This window comes from Vipera ursinii, assembly GCF_947247035.1.
Source record: "Vipera ursinii genome assembly, chromosome: 4".
In the NCBI taxonomy this organism is placed as follows: domain Eukaryota; kingdom Metazoa; phylum Chordata; class Lepidosauria; order Squamata; family Viperidae; genus Vipera; species Vipera ursinii.
Window position 1 is genome coordinate 113,267,001 of NC_139514.1, and position 12,028 is coordinate 113,279,028.

The window sequence follows — 12,028 nt, forward strand, 5'->3', positions numbered from 1 at the left end:
ATTTTTTTTTCCCAGTGGGGTCCAATAAAGTAATTTGCTAACTGAATCTGCTTGGCTTCCATGCCTTGCCAATAAATCTTAAAGAACTCCAATCTTACTTATCTCTGCTAAAAGACATCAGGAAAGCCCTAGGAAGCTTATACAAGGTTTTTGGCCTTTCTGAATTGACTGTCCACTCAAAAATTACATTCTCCAGTTCACTGTTATATTTTAGCAGGTTTTTGCCATTTCTTCTACATGGCAGTTCCCTACCGTAAATGAAATGTCTGCCACTCATCATGAGAAAACACCAGGCACAAAAGATCAGGTCCACAGGTGAAGGTCCAACTAAATGATTTATTGCTACTCATGCCTAGGCTCAGGAATATTCTCCAACATCTGTTTGGAGTTAGATAAGGGTCAATTAAATTCAAGGGGTGGGTGGGTGTTGGACTTAGTTCACTAGTAGCTATGTACGGATTCTAGGCTGATTCCTCTTTTAACTTCACCTCTGGGTTCTGTCACTTCTTCTCCTACAGGGCACAATTCATTGTCAAAATCAGACCCTATTTAGTACAGTAGTTCCTACCAGTAGTATTGAAGTAGGCAGTATGGCTGGAGAGCAATCAGTCCTAACCGTTTCAGGAGTCTTCTCACCTCCTTTATTCCTTTTCACATCTAGAAGTGTTTACTTATTTATTTAGCCTCTGAATGGCCATAGTCCAAGAAGAGGTATTAAAATTTGTGAAAGCTATGCAATAATTAGAAAGTATGAACAGCATGTGAGCAGCTGGGCTTCAAAACCAACAAAACACCAGAGACTAAATGTTGGAGATGTGAGTCCACCCTAACAAAAACTAGTAAGTGGGCAAACCTCTGTGTGGGAACATTAATAAAAGTGGGTGCAGAACAGTCAAAGCACATGAGACAGAATAGAAAAGTCTGAATCTCAGACTTAATTATAAAACGAGAACAGCTTTTGACTGCCCAACTAAACATTTTTCAACTTCATATACATTCATTTAATTAGAAAGAATAGAATCGAATAGAATAGAATAGAATAGAATAGAATAGAATAGAGTAGAATAGAGTAGAGTAGAGTAGAGTAGAATAGAATAGAATAGAATAGAATAGAATAGAATAGAATAGAATAGAATAGAATAGAATAGAATAGAATAGAATAGAATAGAATAGAATAGAATAGAATAGAATAGAAAATATGGAATGGAATGGAATGGAATGGAATGGAATGGAATAGAATAGAATAGAATAGAATAGAATAGAATAGAATAGAATAGAATAGAATAGAATAGAATAGAATAGAATAGAATAGAATAGAATAGAATAGAATAGAATAGAATAGAGCTGGAAGGGACCTTGGAGGTCTTCTAGTCCAGCCCCCTGCTCAAGCAGGAGGTCCTACACCATCTCAGCCAGATAATTGTCCAGTCTCTTTTTAAAAACTTCCAGTGATGGAGCGCCCACGATTTCTAGGGTTAAGCTGTTCCGCTGGTTGATTGTCCTCACTATCAGGAAGTTGCTCCTTAATTCCAGGTTGCTTCTCTCCTTGATCAGCTTCCAACCATTGTTTCTTGTCCTTCCCTTTGGTGCTCTGGTGAACAGCCTGTCCCCCTCTGCCTTGTGGCAGCCCCTCAAATACTGGAATACTGCTATCACGTTCCCCTATTTCTGAAAATAAAACTTTTCAAGACCCATAAGTCTTCTCTTGGTAGGACAGTAGACACAACCAAGGTTATGTGATTTTTATCATCTCTTGCAGCAGGCCCAGTGGAAAAAAAATATTGAATAGTTAAATCTACTTGAAAGTATGTACACTAGGTTGTAAAACCAATACAGTATTTTAATGCCTTACATGGTCTCAGGAACTTTTTCCCAGAGGTGTTCAGGGTCTCATGCTACTGGTAGTTTGATTTATGTCTCCCACTATTGTGTAACTGCTAGTATTATATTAGGTGGTATCCTGTGAATAGCAAAATGGAAACCTACATCTTCCAGATGGTTCATTTCCAATGCTTGTACTGAAGGATTTGGCTGATGACTGAAATGAGCAGCCCTCTGCATTTAATCTTTTCCCTTAGTGTAGACACACTCTCCTTTAAGCCTTATGTTGTCATATTTGTAAATGTGCTTAATAATTATTCCATGTGGGAAAACCATTATGTTTTACTGTGCCTCAAAAATGTCTGGCAATAAAACAGATATTCAGAATGAAACTTATACCACAATTACATGAACTCAGACAACTATACTGAGCTGATAGATTCAACATGATCCTTGAACTCTGAATTGCGTTAAAGTGCCATACAATTACCAGAAGGAATATTCAAAGCTATAAAATAACCTGAGCTAATTTTGGAACTTCTTAAAGTCTTAAAAAAAATATACCACAGATGGTTCATGCATACACACACATTTATCCTCTATCTTACTCTGTGTCTTCAAGAGCCATTCCTACTATCTGCACTATGGCAAACATGGTCCTAACTTAAGCATCATGTATTATATTACAAATGCAACAGTGTATAAATCCTGGTGTCATCACTTGAGGACGTGATCCTTATAAAATCCACCTCACTTTTTAGAGGAGAGATGAAAAATGTTTCCATTACTAACGGGATTTCAGCCCCATTTAAATCTTCAAAAGCGCAGACCGTCTTCAGAGTTGTTAAAATAAAGTTCTCCAAAATATGGAAGAAAGCAACTGTGAGGTGTGGGCTAAGCATCTCCTTTATGCCGTGACTTGGACACCAATTTGTCCTTACTTATAAAAGATTGAAAATGTGCAGTGTTTACTGCCAGCACATTTTATTTTGTGGACCGCACAGTTCTCTTCAACCACTCTATCTGTATATTTTGGCTATGCTAATTGTGAGCTGAAGACTAATAGCCAATTTTGAAGGCAGCTAAATACACTATCATGTAACTGTCAAGCTATCGGAAACTTATTCTTCGGCCAGGAGAAAACGAATTCCAGGTTGTCTGAATAATGAAGAACAGAGTACTTATACATAGTCTACTCAAGATCAGTCTTCAGCTATAGCTACAAATTCACAGGGAACCTAAAGACTAAAGGATAACTCTACTCTGAATGTTTTTCTCAGTTTTTAAAGAAATTTAATCTTTACGTCTTCAGATTAAAGACTTCATCCCCCCCCCCAGGTTAAGTATCACTTTCTGAGTTTGAAGCAAAAAGGATAAATAGCTTTGCATACCCATTTGTATCCATTTTTATGAACTTCTAATAGATGCAATTTTCTAGCCCCTTTTCCTAGTAACTGCAGTTTTTGCAAACAATTTTTACTTGAAGCAAGAATGCCTTGTGCAGATTTTCCCATGAGAGATGTATTTTCTGCAGACACACAGAGATACAATTACCCACCTATCTATTCATGTACATTTGACAAAAAAATAATGTATCAAAAATTCTGATAAAAGCCAGTTCGAGTTATCCATGACAAAGGATGTGAGAAACATAATACAAAAGAATAGGAATAATAAGAATATGACTCTTACATCACACGATTTAAGGAAATTGTACTTTCCCTTGTTAGAAGATATTTAGCAGGAACAGTGTGTTTGTGTTTAAGTGTCAGAGTCCTTACCAAGCACTGGTACCAACAGAAAACAAGTGGTAGATGTCAAAGATGGCTGGCAAACAACCAGAATGTTCTGGCATGCATTTATTTACAGCAAACAAAGTTAGTGCTGGGAGTAATCTCCTCCCAGCCCCTTACATATGTTGTAACCTCTATGTTCTCTCTGACCTCAGGTGTTATTTATGGATTCACCATTGGCAAACCTGAAGGATCAGGTTGGAAATAGATCATCCTGGTGAAGCTGCATCTGTGTGACCCATAAGAGTCAACGCTGATTTAATGGCACATAAGTAATCATTCAATTTAGAATTTCAGTCAGACAAAATGAATGTTATGTGTTGGGTCCCATGCCAGAAGTCCCAATGACAACATTAGCCTGTCCTCCCAGCACCTTACATATGTTCCTCCCAACCGACTTCATGCCCCCCATCCACCTAACCAGCACCCGGTGGTTAGTGATAAGAGCAGCGACGCAGGCCTCTGGGCCTCTTCTCTGTTTGGCCATTTGGGACACCCTGCCAGGTAATGCCCCTGCATCGATCAGCCGCTCATCAGACGCACGGCCTCTCAGCTGTTCAGCAGTGGCTACATGTGTTAACGGCCCAGGTAAGGCTGCCTCTGACTTCTTCCTGGCTGTCATCCTTGCTGCTGGCCTGCTGGCCTCTTCACTTATGCCTTCCCATGCCGAACAGCTGTCCGGCGACCCAGCCAACCTGGCGACCTCCTCCCACTCATCTTCATCGTCTCCCTTCCCCCTCCCTTCAATGTCGAGCCCATGGGGCTTGACAGGCGGCCCCCCTCTACCAGGGCTCCACCTGGGAGGCAAGGAGAAACATGTGATTAATCCTATGCCATAGCAGGTGATTCAGTCGACCCCCCCTCCTGTCTTACTGGGACACCATTGGTGGAAAATCCGCAACAACCGAGGAGCTTGGATGTCCGCTTCCCCCACCCAGGAGGCCTCTGTAAGAGGGTACCCCTTCCACCATACCAGGTCTTGCAACTGACCCCATTGGGTACGGGAGTCCAACACTTCCTGAATCTCATAATGGTCCCCTGTGACAGGGCCCAGTGTCCTTTTCATGGACCTAAAGGAGGGCCCCTCCACTGGCTTCAGTAGGCTGCAAAGGAAAACCGGGTGTACCCTTCCCGAAGCCGAGGTAGCTGTAGTCGCACAACTACTGGGTTAATAACCTGCATAAACCAGAATGGGCCTATTAATTTTGGCCCTAGCTTTTTGCAGGGAAACCTCAGGCACAGGTACTTAATGGATAGGTATACTATATCCCACACCCCAAAAGGCTTTGGGGGTTTCTTTTTCTTGTCTGCCTCCACCTTTGAGGCCTCCTTTGCTTTTAGTAAAGCTTTCTTCATGTCCTCCCCAACCCCAAACCCCCCCATGTGATTTATCCAATCCTGGGGTTGACAGGGGGAGGGGTCCCCCTGAGAACACTATGGAATCGGGACAAATTCCATCCCATGTACCATCCGGAATCCAGTAAAAGACGTAGCACTACAGTTATCTTTCCACCATTGTGTTGGCCTGTTCAGCCGCCCCTTTGGTGCTGGGATGAAAAGCAGAGCTGAGTCCTTGTGACAATCCAATGGAATGGACAAACTCATGCTAAAAGTGAGCAGTGAACTGCACCACCCCCCAATCCGATATGATCCATCGGGGCACTCCATGCAAGCAGAATGCCTGTGTGAACACCACCACCATCCCTGGCATATATTTCAACTGAAAGCGGAATCACTGGAAGTTTGTTTAAACCAGGGATGTCAAACTGCCAGCCCAAGGACCAGATGTGTAATAGTGAAACCATGTCCACCCCATTGCTGGCAATGGTAAAAAAAAGTCACGATACGTCGCGACATGTTACGTGACGTTGTGAGTTTGACACCCCTGTTTTAAACTAACCATGCTTATGACTGAACTACAGCCTGTCTGATGTTAAAGATTGATTCATAATCTGGATTGCACCCAAAAGGTATGTGATTAAGAACATCCATACAGCTTTCATCAAAAATCTAGGTAATCCAACCTCTTGTTTCGGAGGAGAAATGTTTTGTTTTCTCACCAACTTTTCCAGTAACTGGTACTCAAAGTCATCTTCCTGTGATAGATAGATTAAAGTAGGTCATTGCCATCCTTTATTTTTAGAATTTTTATTATTTCTTTATAAAATGCCCATCTTGGTGAACAGAACACACGACTAAAAATAACACAATATAAAAGCTGTAAGGCAGCAAGGAATTAAATTATCTTCATTGTCAGTGTGATGTGAATAGCAGTATTTTCTGTGAACTTATAGCCGTTTTTACAGTATTTTCTTACTGAGAAAGGGGATTATTCTCTTGCAACGCTAAATGTGGTACTATATATATATATATATATATATATATATATATATATATATATATATATATATATATATATATATATATATATATATATATATATATATATATATATGTAGATCTAGAGTCTCGGGTTTCTTCCCGCGTTCCTTTCATCTTCAGAAAGTTGTGGCGACGTTTCGACGAAATCCCATCCGTCATCATCAGGCCGGAGTGTTCCTCCTGCTGCTTCCAGGAGCAATGCGTGGTCTGGCTGTTCCTTTCCTTCCAACTGCCGGTGGGGCTGTGTTCTGACTGGGTGGAGGCGTGGCTGCTTTCTGATTGGGTGGGGGTTGTATATATATATATACTGTATATATATATATGTGTGTGTGTGTGTGTGTGTGTGTGTGTGTGTAAACGTTTAAATTGCTAACAAAGAATTAAGGGAGACTGATATGCATTTCAAAGTTTGAAATGCATATCAGTCTCCCTTAATTCTTTGTTAGCAATTTAAAAGTTTACACAAATATGAGCTGTCACCGGTGTGACTACTGCCTGTCGATGGCCTTCAGGATAGGCTGACACAGGAAATAAAGATTTGTCCCATGTTTGGGGCTATATATATAAAGCTATAAAGTATGTAAATAATAAAACAAACCCTTTGCAGCACTTTACTTAATTGGCCCAGTGGGATAACTTATTGTCCGTAATATTGGAAGACAGCTTTTGATCTAAAGAAGTTATGTTTTACGTCAATAGTTCTGTGTCAGGTATCACATTTAGTTCTGTTTTCTGGTGTTCATCCTTAATGACACTGCAGCTGGCATATGATATAATTTCAGAGTTAAATTTACCAGTGGATGTTTAGTTTTGTTTTTTGAGGGGGAAGAGAACAAATTTCAAATTGTTCCTTACAATCCATCTCCTTGTCTTTATAAAATCTCTCAGCAATAATGGCCTTTAGCAGAGAGTGCTTAATGTGTTGAGAACATATTAGCCTTGATAGCATTTTGGGGTTCATCAAAAGAGAGGTAACTGAGAATTACACCTTTAATTTGTGCAGATAGCATTCCGGGGCCATTTTGTAGGAGCCATAAACATATATTAAATTACAATCAAGCCATACGGAAGTCTATTTACCTGAATCTCTTGCCCGCAACGTGCTCCAGGCATACAAAGTAATCCTCATGATGAGATAAAAGTTGCAACGCAAGTCACAATAAAAATAATAACAGTACTCAGACAGAGAGATGGGCTTTCAAAGGATTCATGTTTCTTCCTCCTGGTGTCCAATTTGTCTTATCGCAATATAATTTCCCAAAGTAACTTTCCCATTTTCTATTTACAGAAGTCCCAGTGGAAAGGAGATTTGATTAGTTTATCTAGATCCCTAGTGCGGTAGCACCGAATTTTGTTAAAATACATACCCTGCCTTTTTTTAAGCTAGTTGCCTACTCAGGAACATTCATTCTATAAATCAGGTGGTTGTTTTTTTCTTCAATTAGTTTCTTAGTTTTGTATCCTGGTTTATTTTTTTTAAAAATAGTATAGTTAATAATGGACTCCAGAAAATGGTAGAGGACAGGAAGGCCTGGAGGAACGTTGTCCATAGGGTCACGATGGGTCAGACACGACTTCGCAGCTAACAACAACAACAACAACAACAACAACAAATAGATAATAAAGACCCACAGCCACATTTTTTTTTTACTTCTATTACTTCTAATTCAATCAATAGCCTAAGTTTTGGGGGTTTTGATTTTCCCTGAGCTTGCTCCTGTTCTCACAGATATTTCATTATCATGACTGGTAACATCAACAACGTAATATGAAGTGAGTTTTGTTCTATTATATCCAGCAGCTTATCCTGTAATATTTGGGCATTTAATTTTTAACTCTGCTTATCAGGGTGATGGGTAATAAGTGTGTGTTTGATCCTTCCTTTGACCTTTCATTGTTCTTTCTGAATGGCTTATCAATGCATTTTTATTTCCTTCTATCTGTTGATGACTGATTTGAGAGTGTCAGGCTTCTAAAATTTCCCTTGCATGCTTGATCTAAAATGTCTGCAGTTTCTCAGTTAAAACAGTGATTGAACTTGTATTTGTGTTGTAAAATTGAATATTTCTGTCATGTGTGTTCTGATTGCCAATTGAGGCTGATGGATGTACATTCTGTCAGTCTTCTACCCATTTGTCCTACAGAGTGGCTTTTCACAACCCTTACACTGTATATTGTAAATGATGCTGTTGTCTTCTTTGGCTACTGGGTTTCTGGGTTTGCTTTGGATGGATTTTGTAGGTTCGTGTATTACAAAGATGTCAAAGGATTCTAGCTGTTGTGGTTTTAGAGATGTTGTTGAGGTATGAAAGAGTTACCTTGTTCGTGGGTGATAACAAAGGTGTGATGATAGGTTGTGTGAATAGATTTTTTTTAATGAAATTGAAGACAGTTGTAGGTCTTTAGGTTCCTTAAACTGTGTCCTCAAATTTCATACTCCATCCACACCACCAAATCCATGGTGTAAACACTGAGAAGATCCTATCTCCCTTTCTTCAAATCACGTTTTTAAGAGGCAAAGAAATCAGGTCTATGGAGATTCTCAGTTATCCAGGTCATGGTTGACCCAAAGATGCCTGCCCTAAAAGGCAACTGGATTTTCTTATTTCTTTTCCCTTTTTTATTTGAAAACATTTTGCTTCCCATCCAAGAAGCCTTTTTCAGCTCTGCCAAGGACTGAAGAAGCTTCTTGAATGAGAAGCAAAACATTTTCAAAGAAAAAACAAGCAAACAAGAAAGTCACATTCTCTTTTGAGAAAAAGCACCTTTGGAACACAAAAAAAAATGACCCACTTGTGAGAATAGAATAGAATAGAATAGAATAGAATAGAATAGAATAGAATAGAATAGAATAGAATAGAATAGAATAGAATAGAATAGAATAGAATAGAATAGAATAGAATAGAATAGAATAGAATAGATTGCAATAGAATGGAATGGAATGAATGGAATTAGAAAGGAATAGAATGAATTAGAATCAGTTGCAGTATTGAATATAATGGAATGGAATGGAATGGAATAGAATAGAATAGAATAGAATAGAATAGAATAGAATAGAATAGAATAGAATAGAATAGAATAGAATAGAATAGAATAGAATAGAATAGAATAGAATAGAATAGAATAGAATAACAAAGTTGGAAGGGACTTTGGAGGTCTTCTAGTCCAACCCCCTTCTCAGGCAGGAAACCATATACCGTTTCAAACAAACGGATGCTAAAGGTCTTTCAAGTAACCCCAATTCACATTGTAATGAACAGCATCAAACAGAACTTAATAAACCAACATTACAAAAATAACAAAAAGGTCACATTATCATTAATATCCCTGCCAAAACTTTGTTTGCTTCAAAGTGAGAAATGAAGGGAAAAACATCTTAAGGGGGCTTGTCATCAAATGCCCATCAAAAGAAGCTCCTCAAATAAAGCAGGCAGAAATATTACAAGTTCTTAGACGGGTTTATGTCAATGAATTATTTGATAGAGAATTTAAAAAATCAAGGCCTAAGCAATAGGTCCACCATCTTGGCTCTCCCCCCCCCAGTCATATTCCTAAGCAATAGGTAAGTTTAACCTGAAAAAAGATGAAGGAAGACATGACAAACACCTGTCCTCAGTACCCTGAAACACCTGTCATCACAAAGAAGATGGACATAAAGTTTATAGGAAGTGGCTATACAGTAAAATAATGCAATTGAATCCATGTGTAGATATACTGTATTGGGACACAATTTGGCACTTTACATGCTAGCATTTTATATTTTGAGACCTTGATCCAAATTTGATGCGATAACCAATTTTCCCAGGTTCTTTCTCCCCCCCCCCAGTTTTTGAGTCAAGTGAATAGTTTTTTTTTTTTTAAGTTGCAACTGCATTGTTTTCTCATGATTATCCCAGTGGTAGGATTCAGCCAGTTTGCACCAGTTTGGCAGAACCGGTAGCTAATTTTTTGTTGACCAGGCCCAGAACGGATTTCCAAAAGTGGCATCCACACAGAGAACCAGTTGTTCACCTATTTTACAGATCTGCAACCCGCGACTCCGGAGCCGCATGCGGCTCTTTCAGCCGTCTCCTGCGGCTCCCAGTGTTCTGCTATGTGTAGTCCCCCCCAAAAAAAAGTGGGACTAAAAAAGTTCAACCAATCAATTCAAATATGTAGGGTAGGTGCATATCTCGCCTTGGCTCCACTCTTCAGTCAAACCCTGTTCTGTGCATGCGCGCATGTATGCGCATGCACACATATTTTTTGCAGCTCCCAGTTTTTCCTTTTGTGAGGGAACCGGTTCCGAGTGGCTCTTTCACTGTTTCAGGTTGCTGACCCCTGACCTATTTGAATCCCACCACTGGATTATCCCAAACAACGTTTCCATCCCAAACAGTACCAGGTTTCTGAAGCTATTTTATGACGCATACAGTAATGACTCTGAGACAATAAATATGGCATTTGACTTCCTGAACATATTAAAGCACAAAACTACTGGAAAAGGTTAGTTTATTGACTCCAGAATCTACTGTAGCTTAAAAAAAAACCTGAGCAAATTCACAGGCAGGAACTAGAGATTAGTCATCAATACGCATCATGCAGGAAGACACAGCATGCACGAAAAAATTAAAAGTGTCTGTTCTGATGTGCTAAATGTCAAAAAGTATGTGTTTCTATCACCAGCCAGGTGTCTGGATATCCTCTGTGGATGCAAAGAACTGTAAGGAACCTCTCCCAGCTGTTCCTCTCAAGAAAGTGCAACTCCTGACTCCATGTAGTTAATCAAAAGAACTTTTGCTGAGAGAAAGTGATTGCAGTAAAAACAGGTAGAATCTAATGGTCCCATGCAAAGCATGAAGCTACTCTTCCCATTCCGAAACCCAGCCCTCCTGATCAGTTCACCAGCAGTGCCCCAGATACGGTGCCCCAGATTTGTTTTGAGAAAGCTGAGGAACAAGCCTGATAACAGGTCATCCTCAGGGCACAGTGACCTTGGAGTCAGGCTGGATCCAGTTAAGAGGGAGTCCATCTTGTCTCCGAAGATATCTCCCTCCCTAAGTGCCATGCAGGTACAGCAGAAGCGAAAGCATGCAAAGAATGCTTCCTCCCCCCCCTGCCCCGGAGCCTCTTTCTCCCCCTCCAACAGAATGGCAGGGCACCCAAAAGGAGACCTTGACAAGAACTTTGAAAAAAGACCTATGTAAAAATTAAATGACTTTTAAAAAGCCATTTGATATTTGAATGCTTCATTGTAGTAGGTTATAACATAAAGTTTCAGCTTTGTCTGGACAAATACCAAATCACAGTTGCTTGTTTTTCAATTAATGCACCAGGGAAGAAAAAAACACACACACAAGGTTAATCTAAATTTGTTCTTCCCTCTGGTCTTTACTTCACCTTCCATCCTTCTTGAAACTCTGTGTACCGGAAGCAGTTTGGGAGCAGTGATGTGGACCTGCACAGTCAGTAGGAACTAGGATAATTTGGGTCTAGTGCTAGGAAACCTATCTTCCTCTTTAATAATAATAATAATAAAGTTGGAAGGTACCTTGGAGGTCATCTAGCCCAACCCTCTGCTCAGACAGGAAACCCTATACCATTTCAGACTAATGGATGTCCAGTCTCTTCTTAAAAACTTCCAGTGTTGGAGCATCCATAAGCTCTGGAGGCAAGCTGTTTCACTGGTTAATTATTCTAACTGTCAAGAAATTTCTCCTTAGTTGTAAATTACTTCTCCCTTTGGTTAGTTTCCATCCATTGCTTCTTGTGCTGCCTTCAGGTGCTTTGGAGAATAGCTTGGCTCCCTCTTCTTTGGGGCAGCCCCTGAGATATTGGAAGACTGCTATCATGTCCCCCCATGATCCTTCTCTTCATTAAACTGGACATACCCAATTCCAGCAACCGTTCTTTATATGTTTTAGCCTCCAGTCCCCTGTTCATCATTGTTGCTCTTCTCTGTACTCTTTCTAGAGTCTCAACATGTTTTTTACATCGTGATGACCAAAACGGGATGCAGTATTCCAGGTGTGGCCTTACCAAGGCATTGTAAA